This window comes from Phocoena phocoena, chromosome 18 (genome assembly GCF_963924675.1).
Source record: "Phocoena phocoena chromosome 18, mPhoPho1.1, whole genome shotgun sequence".
Taxonomy (NCBI): domain Eukaryota; kingdom Metazoa; phylum Chordata; class Mammalia; order Artiodactyla; family Phocoenidae; genus Phocoena; species Phocoena phocoena.
Window position 1 is genome coordinate 10,654,527 of NC_089236.1, and position 14,175 is coordinate 10,668,701.

Here is a 14,175-nt window from a genome sequence, read left to right on the forward strand (position 1 = left end):
GGATTGGGGTTACTTGCGTATATAGAGAGACCCTTCTTACATTGTAAGAAATAGTCAGAACCTGGAGTTAACAGATTCTTTTCCCTTTTACGTCTTCGAAATTCACACGGCGCCTGAACAGCACTAGGCACAGGGTAAGTTTTCAGTAATACTTGTTAACTAGGACAATTACGTCACCTTCTCTGCTGTGTAAGTTAATTTTTATATATTTATTCAGCTTTTTAATTCATTTACTCAAAAGGTATTTAGTTAGTGCCTACTAGATGCCAATCACCTTCTGAAGACTTTGAGGCTGCACAGGTTAGTGAAGCAGACGATAACCTTTTGTACCTAGTTTTGGAATTATTTATGTTAGGGCTCCTGAAAAATCACCTGTCTGTAAGGACTGATAAGACACTGGGGCATATTATTAAAGGAAGTGGCAGAGTTTCTTATGGAGATTGTTAACTGCAGTCGACTTGATGTCTTGAGGTATCTGAATGAATTCTTCCCTGGAGGCCGGGGATGGAGGCTTTTATCTCAGAATGTTCCCTTCAGGTCTTCAGTTTTACGAATTAATATGCATGAGAGCAAACAACGAAGTGAGGCCATTCTCCCCCAACCCTTAGTTATTCATTCAAACAATGAAGCCAATGAAAGGCTTCTATAAAAATCATTAGCTGTGGGAATTATAGTAGATTGAACGCGTTCATCAGCCCTTTAGACCTCATCTAATCTATTTTTCCAGGAGCTGAAAGTTTAACAACCTAGAAAGGTCAGTTCTCTGAAAAGGGTCTCAACAATATCTGGATTGTTTGCATTTTGTGAGAAGGGAAGATACAACGTAATTTTGTAAGGAAAAAAAAAATTCCTTGAATAGCAGAAAGAAATTAGCCTTTTATCTCCCACAGAATAGTACTTTGAGAATGTCAGAAGGCTTGACCAAAATGTAAGTGTATGAAACAGACCACAGGAAAGCCTGGGATTACAAAGGGGCCACCCCTAAAAAAGATAGGAAAATATGAAGATATCCTTTATCCATCAACAGCCAAGTTCATAACCCTCTGCTGTCTCTCCTCTCCTCCCCACCACCTCCGCTCACTTGCCACCTCCAAACCCCATGCAGGGTACCCAGGACACGGCCCCCAGAGAGATCCTTTCTTAAACTGACCTGACCACTTGCAGAAATTTCACCATTCATACTTCTGTACTCTCTCGAGAACCCTAACACTATTTTTCCAACTGGATGACTTTTAATGGCCTTTATTTCAGCTGTGCTGAAGTCAGAGGAATTATGCTAGGGAGATGCCTACGTGAAAGGCTGAAGAAAATTATCTTTCTGTCACTGTTACTCAGAGGCTCCTGGAAGTCAGTCCTGTCCGGGAAAAGAGATTCAAGCGTCAGTAATAAAACTGTGTTTATCACTGAGCAGCTGAAGGGTGAACAGCATAACTGGGGATGCTTTGACGTTCCCAGAATTGCAGGAAGACTGGCTTCTCCCCAGAATGCTTCAGGATCTGTCCCTGGTCCATCTCAGACATGCTGTAAGATGTAGAAATACCTCTCCACCTCCGCATCAAGCACAGACTGCCCTCCTCCCGGAAGATGAAGCAGCTGGAAGGTGAACACCACCCTAGAACAAAATATTCCACTTGAGTCTCTGCCTTTATCTGGGCCGTTGGCAGTCAGCCCAGCCATGAAAGAAATGTCACTGGCCTGGGCTGAAGCAAGGAATTCCGTCAAAAAGGATTACAGGTGGAAGGAGCTATGGGGGAGAGATTGCACTGAGGGCTTTTGGCTGGAGGAGGGACTAGGCCTATTCTGAAATGAGAGCAGCTGCCACCCACAGAAGCCCTCAGGCATTCATCTATTTTAATAGGACTTCAGTGGAGGCTTGTCCTGGTGTGGGGTTGTTTTATCATTTATGATAACTCATTCTTCACCATAAATTCAAACATTTCCTTTCAGATTCACTGACATGTGGGGAGCGTGATTTTTACACTCCCTTCACTAAACAAACACATATTGAAGGCTTACAGTGTAACAAGCACTAACTACTGCATGCTTTGAGCTTCAGCCCTGAAACCAGAAAGGGCCTGTCACACATGGGCTTTGCATTCTGTTGTGTGGGCTTCTGGGGAAGGGGACATATATCAATAGAATAAACAAAGATATGAATAAGTCATTTCTTATACCTTTATTGGTTAAGAAACTAAGACAGTGCTTTGTGATCAGGTAACTGGAATAAAGACAGATTTTGTTTTTTAGGATGAAGGGTCAGGTCTGGTCCTGCTGAAGACATGACCTTTGAACTTGGATGTCAACTATAAGAGCAGCCACCAAAGATATGTGGACAGGAGACTGTAATGGAGGGTACAAGAAGTAGAATATTTAAAATGGAACTAAAACTTGGAGTTTAAATATGATAAAAAATACAGACTTATGAAAATGGATAGAAAAGAAAAGCTTGACATTTCATAAAAGTAGCCAGTCAAAGGAGGTAAGATATATGAGAAATAGGATATTACACATCTAAAAGTTTACAGATATTTTCTATATAATATATATATCACATATATAGCTCATATTATATATATCTCAAAGTACAATACATTTTACCAAAAAGTATTTGTATGATTTTTAAAACTAAAATAGACTTTGGTTCACAGTTCACTTCCTTTAACATTTTCAAATTAAAGATGTCATAACAATGAAGAGAGAATAGTCACCAAATTAAAAGACCTGAGATGATCCTGCCTATGCCAGGATACTGCACATAAGAGCTAACTCCCAGAAGTCAGCAGATATTTACCAAGCCACAAGAACAAATACCATTGTCCTTAAGGAGTTCAAATTCTGTTGAAATGTCTGTTATACCATAAAAAGATATCATTAAAGGCAAGACATAATGGCTACAAGTGAGATATAAACAAAGTATCTGGAAAGCATCAGGATATAGCGATTTATTCCAAAGGAGCTGACAAAGGCAAACAGAAAAATATTTAATTTTTAATTCAAAGTCCATGGCAAATGATCTCTGAGAACTGCCAAACTTTTGTTATGGTAAGACATTAGGAGAGCTGAAAATAGTATCAGTAGGAATGAGCTGAAGTCCAATTCCTCCAGGTTTTACTTGTGGAGAAAAGAATATCTGAACGGAAAGAGATGCTGTTAAATCATGAAGGACACAAGAAAGGTAGGCTGGGTGTTTTGAAGACAATTTCTTGAACTTGACTCTGAGGTGTGGTGCCAATCTGCTTTACACCCAGCTGTGGACAGCGGGCACCCTGGATTTGGGCATCGGGCACTGCTTATTTAACCTAAGGCACGCCTAGACCAAGATAGATATCTTTAGGGAAAAACATCGTTTCTTTTGCCCACCTTAAGATACCACAGTCAAAACACTGTGCAGGAACACCTGATCCTCACGTAGAGTGAGCAAAAGCGAGAGAGCGAGAGAGAGAGAAAGAGAGAAGACACAGCACCTCCCAAGAGTGCTCTGCAGAGCTGTGGTCTCTGCACGAGAAAGATTTCTACGAGTAAAGGAGAGACAGGTGGCCTCTCGCGAGACAGAGAGAAAGAGAGAAGACACAGCACCTCCCAAGAGTGCTCTGCAGAGCTGTGGTCTCTGCACGAGAAAGATTTCTACGAGTAAAGGAGAGACAGGTGGCCTGCAACGTCTTTGTTTTGGTCATTCACATCAGCAGAGAAAAGGTACCAAGGAGATCTGCAGAATATTTTGGTCAACCTGGTGTTTTCCAAACTTATCTGGACTCAGTCCTGTTTTTGCAATGGCTGTGGTGGACATTGCTCTTGATCACCAGTACCCAGTTCTCCTCTTCTTCCCAAGCACACAGGGAAGATCACACTTCCCGTCTGGCCTTGCAGTCAGGCAGAGTCACAGTCCTGGCCAATGGGGCTGTGAGCAGAAGTGGCACAGGAGTAGTGAGTGCTCTGTGAGCTAAACTTCCCCCTCCATGGAGAGAGTGGAGTCCATAAAACGGAGCCACGAGATCAAAGTACCCTGTATTACTGAGTCACCAGGACAAGCACCTGGAGAGAGACCCCGTCTGCAGTGAACTTTACATGAGTGAGAAGTAAACTTTATGGTTAAGCCACAGAAATGAGAAGTGAACTTTGTTATGAGCCCCGCAAAATGGGGAGTTGTTTGTTATTACAAGTATAGCTTAGCTTATCCTGATTAATACAGGCACTAGAAGACTCAGTGATAATACATTTTTGAGAATAATTTATTAAGGAAAATAATACAATTTTGAAGACTATTATACGTCCTCAGTGCAAAAATATCTGATTCCATGAAAAATGAACAGAAAATCATAAAGAGAAATACTACATATAACAGGATAAGGAAAATATGTATATATAATATATATACCAAGATAAGAAAGGATTCTAATATAATTTAAGTTTGGATGCTAGAAAAACAATCCAAGATGTTCTCCCATAAAGCAAGAGAAAAGGCAAATAAATGAATGGAATGAGAGAGAATATGGTAAATGTAGAAATCGAAGAAGAGAGAAAAAATAAACAGTAATCAGAGACATAACTGAAGAAAATGTTTCTCAGTTGAAATTTTTAAAATTAGACGAGCAGATTGAAAGAATTTGCCAATTGATGATGCATTTAGATTTATCTTGTGACGTTCTAAATGAAAGGATAAAAGAAAAATACCACGAGATGTTGACCTGTCTCCAAATCGTGCTTTGGCGAGTGATGAGGCATCACGAAGCTTACTACTGAAAGGGCTGAAAATTTACCGGAAAGAGCGCTTTTCAGTTAACTCGTATGTGGTGCTCCCTCTAGCCTGACAACTAACTAGCAGAACAGCTTCCACCCAAAATCTCTTGCCTCTCAACTGATTTGCCAGAGACTCAATGATGAGGCAGAAAATCTGACATATGTACCAACAGAAACACAGTTCCTTCTTCCCCTACCCCATTTCCACCGCCAACTCCCTCCCTGGAACTTCCCCCTTCTGCCTAAATGTCCCTCTCTTCTTTGTTGTAAGATATCTGTCCTTAGTGTTATAATTACGTTATTGTGTATTGTTATTTCTCATCATGTAACATCTCTTTCTCATTATAATCAATAGGATCATCTGGCAGATTTATCTTGCAAGAGCTGTTCTAGGTGCTCAGCTTTCTTCTTGGGACACTTGGCTAGTCTATCACTGTACAACTTAGTACAGGGGCTTCTTCTACCCGGTTATTATGTGTGACCCTCAGTCTCCATCAGTCCTTCCTTCCTTTTCATAGTATAAGTTTCTACACTTTTCTGTAACCCTGGTTTATTCCCAATGCCTTATACCCATCCTCCGTTATTTGTGCTAGAAGAGAAAATAGTTATCTACACCGTATAGTAACGTTTATACTTAAGAGAGAAAACAGAACCACCATACGCATTGACAAAAGTATGCAAACAGTAAACAGTTAGATGGGCCTCAGAGGTCTCATCTGCTACATGAAAGGATGGATGAAGACAGAGCAATACATATAAAACCATCGTGAGGATAACGTCCGGAGCCAAGAATCTCGTGCTCAGCCAAATTGCTGTTCGTGTATAAAAACAGTCTCTGTCACAGAACTTCCTAAGAAAAACTTCTTAATGTAATTCATTTGACCAAAAAACAAACAAAAATTTAAGAATCTCCAAATGGGGAATGTCATGTAACCTGTGACCTAGTTAAACAGAGTTAAATCTCAATAACTTTGGAAATGTGGTTACATGTTGTAAAGCAAAATGTAAACATAAAAAATTCTTCCCAAGGAAGAAACATGGTACAAAATGTAATCTTTGGTCCCACACCCGAGATGAGGTTAGCAGAGATTGGGAGTTCCTGGGGTGCAGATGCAATGACAGGCCATAAATTCCTCACTTTATCCATGGGGAGCCAAGAGACACCATTTCACTCTTGAACTTTCATAACCAGAAAAACTTAGGGGTGCATTCTTGGATCTTGTCTATTTCTTTTGCTCATTAGTAATAAGATCTGACACACTGACTTGTGTATCTCAAGTTATTTTACAAGGAATAAATATGGTACGTAAAGGAATTTCGATTTAAAGCCAAATTCTTCTGACTTCTGGGTATTTTCAGTCTCATCCAAATCTTCTTGGTGACCCCATCCCTGTCTTAGAACTAATTCTCCAACCAGAATCGTCCAGCTTCAAGTATGTGCCCACAGAATCAGCCTCCCTCTGCACTTTTTTTCTTCATTAACCTGAGAAAATAACTTTTCTGCCTACACAGCCCTACCGCTGCCCCAAGCTTCTCAGTTGACAATCTTCCCCATATAGTTTGCATTAACAGGTTGTCTACCAGTCTGTCTAGAATACAAGGCACACAGCACCCAGCAAAACTGCCCATTTCTTCCAGGCACTTAATCCAGAGCGGTAATAAGCAATATTCCACTCACCTGTTTCTGCACCTGTTTTCCATTTCTCCCCAGTTGCTCTGATAGCTAGTTCCTGATGTAAGGCATCCATAAAAGGGATCCTTCCAACAGTTAATGCTCCCCACTCCGTCTCCTCACGCTAATAAAAGCAAAAAACAGAATAATGTTAACAGTGAACAACAGCTGCCAAAAGAAACCCAAAGCAGCACACTGGCCACATTTTCTATTTGGATTATAGTGTCTATTTGCCTAGACCATTGCTTCTATCAGGCCTAACACCTGAGTTATGTTCTGATCTGCCAAGCTGCCTTGGTATTTAGTGAGGAGCCACCAATAATTTTTAATAGCTTGTCCTCTACTGATTTCAACCCACACACTAAAGCGCCTAATAAAAACTTTAAAAGGATAGGTGAAGGGACATAAGGACAACAGAAAGTTAATAGTCTTGTCCACCTCCATTTGAAGAGGCAGAGAGGATTATTTCAACTTATAGGCAGAGTTTGTATAATAAGACAATCGCTGACTGCACCGTCTTTCAGCAATGGTTTTTTCTTTTGATGAGCTTAAAAATATATAAAATATAATTGCGGGAAAAAAATCAGCAAGCTCATATCAGTAATTTCTGATGAGGTGTAGATGGGTGGGTTGGTTTACAAGTCTGAAACCCCTGTGGACACAGTAGTGAAACTGAAAAAGAAGAAAAAATTCCCAACAAGTTAATGGCACTTCTAATGTTGACCAATACACATCCCTCCCACACTTCGCTACACTGCTGCAACAGGTAGAGCAAAGATGGGGCCTAAAGAAGGAGGCATAAACTGCAGTTCCAAGGTTGGGGGGGAGGAATAAATGAGGAGGTTGGGATTAACATGTACACACTACTATGTATAAAATAGATGATCAACAAGGACCTACTGCATAGCCCAGGGACCTCTACTGAATATTCTGTAATAACTTATACGGGAAAAAATCTGAAAAAGTATAGATACATGTATATGTATAACAATCACTTTGCTGTACACCTGAAATTAACATAACATTGTAAATCAACTATGCTCCAATCTAAAATAAAAATTAAAAACAAAAAAGAAAGGTCAGAAAGAACTGCAGTTCCAGAACCAGACCAGAGAAACTCCCCTCAGCTTGAGGCTTTATGAAAGACAGCAACTGTGCTTGTCCCTGGATTTGACTTAAGGGAGAAAGGAGGTAGCTGAGATGTGTCATTTTAGAAGGGATTCATTCTAAAGCAGCCCTCAACATAGAAAACAAATACCATCAAAGGAGGCTTACCAAAAAAAAAAAGGAAATAAATTAAGTCCTCCTTGGGGTTAGAAATTCTTCATAAATTCTCCAGTTTAAGCCTGTGCAGTAATTCACTATCTCTTTCCATTCTCACGAGTGTTGAGGTTAGGAGGATACCTAAAGGGTGATTTCTCTTGGGCTGAACACCAGGAAGCTAAGGGGAACAGAACTGTTACAGGCGTTTAAACGAGAGCACAGGAAAGGGGCGATACTCAAAGGTACTTCTGTGTCCTTGGTAGCTATGTCAAGTGGCAGTGCCCTATTTGTGCTAAAAGATGTTTCTGGAGAGATTAAAAGTGTTCCAGGGAAAGGACTGTTCATAACACTGAAGCAGGATTTAACAGGTTGCCATTTAAACCTGTATGTGCAGAAAAAGAGGCCATCAAGCTTTCTACTCAGCAAGCAAGCATGCGTTGATCACCTTGCAGGCCAAGCACAGAGCTGGCAGCACAGGGACATGAAGCAAAAAAGACATAATTTCTTTCTCAAAGATAATTATAATGTCATTGTAAAAGCCAAATACACTCACGAACCAATGCAGGGGAGAAAGCAATGTGACATTTCAGTAGAGAACTGTGCTAGGCTTGGAAGACGACACGGAGGAAAGGCCTTGAACTCTGAAATCAAGGGCTTATTTCTAAGACAGCTGGGGAGTCACGATAGGAATGTCTCTTGTATATTCAAGGTGGCTGAGGTCTTGAAAATGTAGTGGTAGGAAGAACAACTACCCCATTTGCCAGGGATCAAGGGGTTTCCCGGAATGTGGGATTTTTCAGTCCTAAAACTGGGACAGTCCAGGGAAAGCCAGGATGAGCCGGCAACTCTGTGTAGTGGATCAAGCACCAGTGTAAATCAAAGATCGTCTAGTACTGTCTCTGAGACCACAGGCAAGTTATGGAAAACTGCTCTATGTTTTTTTCTTATCTGAAAAATAGATTTAATCGATTATAGATTAAAGATAATATATTACAGCCTCTAGCATACCATAGCCGCATTATTATTATGGTGTGTTCTATGTGCTAAAGCAGGGCTTTAGTCAGAAAAGTCCCAATGGATTTCAGAGGAGGAAAATAATCACTGTAGTTGGGATAGGAAAGGAAAGATTCATAAGTAGAGTGACCATCTCATTTCTCTTCCAAGCTGGTACACTTTTGAATGACAAAGAGGGTATTCTTACTAAGTATGCTGAGGCAATGGGCATAAACTATGTATGTTCCAGACCAACCGGAAAGAGTGGTCAGCAAACATTTAAGGTTTGAAGGAAGAATGGAAATTAACTGGCAGAAATGTCATGAGATGCAAAGGCCAGGCGCCACGTAGTGTTTTTATGAACTGTGGTGAGAGGAGACTGATCAGTCCTCGTTAAAGGGTTCTTCTGAATGCACAGTGCATGATAAGAATAGGGATAGAAAGAAAGGGGTCCGGCTGTGGGATATTTTAAATAAAAATTAACAAGTTTGGTTTTCTCTCTTACACCATAAGGAGCCGCTGAAAGTATCTGAGTAGAAGAGCAAAATGCCAAAGTAGTATATTAAGATCAATTTGGCAAATTGGAATGGAGAGAGAGAAAAAAATCAAATAGCTAAATACTAAAAGCAATATTCAGATATAAGGCTAGGTGGCAATGGTCAGGTACAGAAAAGAAAGGTCTAAAGAAATATTTGGAAGAAAATTTGAGAGGGCTTGGTCAGAACTAATTAGAGAGAAATAAGAGAGAACTGAACATGATTTAATGCATTGAAAGCTATTTGTTTAGAAAGAAAAAAACTGATACTGGTAACAAAAAGTGATAACATATTACATGTCACATAATTTTCAAAAGTATCTCAACATGAAAAATAAAATACTAGATAGATTTCTTTTTCGTTAGTTTCCTTTCACTGAGAAGCTCTCATCAGGTGATAATATCATCATAGATGAAGATGCTTTGACAAGATGCATCCCTGGGACCTCAACTTTGTAATCTACACTGAATGACAGTTGGAGAAGCGGGCGGGTGCAGTGTTAGGCCTAGGAGTCCGGTTGATCAGGCGTGGTCTGAGACTACACATCAAGCCCAGCAAAGCCAGTTAAGGAAGAGAAAGTCAAGTTTATCTGTGGATACAAGTAGAGTAAGAAGGGTAGGATTCAATGTCAGGAAAATCAGATCACAGAAATGAGAAACCAAGACATGGACATTGGGGAAAAGCTATCTGAGCCAAGAATGAAAAGATGTGGGGAGGATAAGTGAATGGAGCAGTGAAGATGAAGGTTGAATGAGAAGGAATTTGACATCTGTTGAAGAGTCACCTACAATTATTCTCATGATAGGGATCGAATATGTCCCCCCCAAAATATGCCACTTTGGCATAAGGATTATTTTGAGCTGAAGGCAATTGAGAATCAACAGATGCAGGAAGTGTTCTCTGCCCTCCTCTCACCTGCCTAAAAGCAGGGCATAATTTCCCTTTGAGGAAGGTACCTCCCACTTCAGGCCCCCTCCCCTCACACCCACCCTCCCCAATAAGAGTAGAGCAAAACCATTATCGTTGAAGAAGGGGCAGTTGTCATCAAAATGAGTTTGCATCAACACACCTCACTAAAATAAGTCCTGTTTTCCTTTAACTCCCCCATATATTTCCCAGTCACTTCCCCACAATTCATCCACCCTTTAAGCCCAAACCCCCTTTCTTTTGTTAAAAGGATATATAAGCCCCTGAGTCTAACCATTTCTTTGAGTTTCGCTTTTTTTTTCTGTGAGCTTCTGTGACTGTAAAAATAAAGTTTTGTGCTTTTTCTCCTGTTTATCTGTCTTTTGTTTGTTTAATTTGCAGTCCCCAAGTACCAAACTAAGAGGGGAGTGGAAACATTTTTCCTCCTGGACACTTATTTTAACCACAAGAAAATCAAGGAAATTCCAACTTATCTCACTGCAAATCTCTTGCCCTTTCCAACATAATATACTGGAACTCCCTCCATATCATATTTCCCGGCAGAGGCAGAAAATGGTTTCAGAGAATGGATGCCCTTGAGGTCACAAGAGACAAGGGCTCATCAGACTGGCTGAGAGGGAAGGGAGTGGAGACAAGGCAGTTTCTGACTCTGGCAGGACGATTCTAAAGCAATTTGCCGCATAATTCCTCCACAGGTAAAATGCCTGAGGGCCAATGAACTGGCTGAAAAACAGCTAAATGACGCTAATTCTTTTTTTTTTTTTTTAATTATCTTAATGAGTCATTTCCTTGAGCTAGTACAATGGAGTGATACCCAAAAAGACAGAAATATCACGTCTTCAACTCTTGTTATCAGCGGGATATAAAGTAATATTGAAGTAAGGATTCATTATAACATGTTTTAAAATGTTATCCTGTCCTATTCATCTCCCCTTGAAAATTGCAAAAATAATTTTTTTTTTAAATTAAACTCTGGAGAAATTGATGACCAGTGACAGTCTCTACAGAATAATGTGGAAATCAATTAAACAGAAGCTGAAAAATGCCTCCTGGTATAATTGATAACATGAGGAGACAGGAAAAAAATTACAAGTATGAAGTTAAATCCAAAACTTCTTACTTAGAGAAAGTGCAGAGGCTTCTCATATCCCACAGGACCAATCTGCAGAAATATTAGTGTTTGAGGAGACGAGAACCAGAGAATAACTGTTGTTTGTTTATTTGACAGTTTTAAAGGACAATTTCTCTTGGGGGGAACTTCCTGTTTTCCTCCTTAGAAGTTCCTTCTAAACCCAAGACTGTCCTAGGAAAGTTTTCTGGCTCTTTCTTAAACTTCGGAAATGGATTTTGCATAAACTTGCATAATCTGTTTACTTAATTGCTTCAGTAGATTATCATTTCTCAAATTCAGAGGTTTAAAAACATCACTGAACATGAAACACGTTCAGGAAAAGAAACAAACAAAAAAAATCAATGTTACAAAGATTAGACGCCAGACCAGTGAATGAAAGGCCAGGATTTTGTCCATGGTGGTCTCTGAATTGGACAAGTGCCATTTTCAGCATTAAAGCCTATTCACTGTTGATGTGAATCTTTCATAAAATGTTAAAATGGTCCAAATGCTTTCTTGAATTATAGCCCAGGCACTTTAGGCACTTAGATCTGGTTAAGCCCTGGTTGCCAGACTTTCTTAGTGCATTATCCACTAAGCCACATGCACTGCAAAGAAAACCTTAATTCCTATTAAAATTTTAAAAGTTGATAAAAAGAATTTGGTTTTGCATAAGAACAAAATTATCTGTTGTTTCACTTGCAATACTAAAGGTTTAATAATCTCTAACATGAGAATTAAAATATAAAAGCATTTGGTACCTGGAATGCATTGCTAAAATTAAGGTAAAATTATTGTACCCCATTAAATTGTTATCTCCTGTTAACGAAGTTTTAAAAGACAGCACATTTATCGCAGGGGAGCTTAGGGAAAGGAAGTAGTAATTATCAGAATATATGCCCCCAATCATTATTCTACCTCATTCCTTATGCATTTAAACTGTCTCTCTCTGCTACACAAGTCTTTTGTAATAAAAGCGGAAGATTTTGATAGCCTACTTAATGTAAATCTAGATGCAATCCACAGCAAGTATTAAAAGAAGAAGAAAATCTTAAATTTTATTAGCAGAGCTTCCAGATTAACTCATGGCAGAAGGGTTAAAATTCCAAATACGTGTTAGTCTTGTTAACACATAATTGATTCTGATTCCTCAAAGACAGTTCTTCCTTTTTATGCCAGGCATCTAGGTTGTCAGATTAGGTAATGTTCTTGAGGAATACAGTGTAGCAAGAAGTGTCTATGCAGGTTTCATTTATTTATCCCTTTCTAAAGTTATTTTTAATCATAATAACAACAAACTTTTGTGTGCCTACTATGAACTAAGCACTTTATAAGCACTGTCTTGTTTAAGCCTGACCACAATCCTATGTAGTGTAAATTAATATTTTCCTTATTATACAAATGAAAAATTTGGGACTCAAAGAAGTTAAGTAACTTGTTCAAGGTAATTCAGCTGGTAAATTGTGTAGCTTGGATTTGAATCCGGGTTCAGTTGACACTTGAGTCTGTGGTTTATTACTGAGCAAAACTGCAGACATCAAATCATCTGATAAATTTCTTCTGCAGTCAGAAGACTTTTCAAATTGAACAAGCTATCTCACTAACATTTTTCTTTCTTCACTGCCTATAAATTATGAACCTGCCAGCAAAAACAGGCATAAGCTTATCAGCTGTTCCACTTTTAGCAGAATGATACTCTCCAAACATGTGTATATATTTAGAGTCCTGTATCACTTCTTTAGCATGCCTGTAACAGTTTTATGATCTATACGAGAAAAAATGTCCCACTTGCCCCTCTGGCTGACTTGTCAATCCACAGTGCCCTCCCCCAGTAACATCCCTATCTGAAAAAATAAAAAGACCCAAAGACATTTCAAATACCACTTCCGTGAAGCCTTCCTTAGCTCTCCCAGACAAAATGAGGCATTTTGGCCTCTATGCTATCTTAACACTTAGTCCTTACCGCCGCCAGAGAACAAACCACAGAGCGTTCTAAATTATTTGCTGGTGAATCGTCTTCTACCCTAGACCATACTCCAGAACTGTCTTAGTTTTCAATGAATCTGTTGGTGGACACAGTAAATCCATTTCTCAATTAATCTTTCATTTTTCTAAAGCATGTTTAAACAGCTGACTACTACTACAATTTTCTCCTCATGAACTTGCCCAAATTATTATTTTAAAAAATAAATAAAAACAATGCTCTTCACTTTATAAATGGGAAAACCAAAGAATAGTTCCAAGTTCTTTAGCACAAAGTCACAAAGTATCTGAAGCTTCTACTTGAGGAAAGACCCTTGAATAATAGAGAATGCATCATACTGTGTTTCACTTCTTGCTACTTTATACCATGAACATTACAGAGAACTCTAAAAATTGAGAAATTTGAGAAATATTTAGTCTTTTGGAAACTAGTTTTGGAATTAATTTTATGCTAATACCCTAATATAATAGTTTTGAATGAGGAACCCCTTTAGAAATTAATAGTTTTGTTGCTGAAACAAAAATGTAATTAACTCTATTATCATCAATTAAAATATATGGTACCACTATATCACTTCCATGCAGAAAAAATAATAAATATCTTGAAATCTGTAAACTATATAAATCTGGTATAATCTAAAATAAAAAGAAAATTAAATACTACTTAGCAAAAGCAAACTCAGTGTTCCCTTAAGGGAAAACATAAAAATCTTTTAGAAGATTAAAGATTCGTATTTGTGCTTTTTTCTGATAATTCCTATGAATCATTCAGTCTTACTGAAATGCACAATTACATAAATAGAACACTCTCATATATATGTATGTGTATGTGTTGATTTTTATATTTTTGTGTCATCAGTATAACTAGAACTGTAAAATTTGTTTATATTAAAAAATATATTTGAGATTTTAGCCAGCTTCTATTCTGCCTAGAGCTGTGAAACAAAACGAGT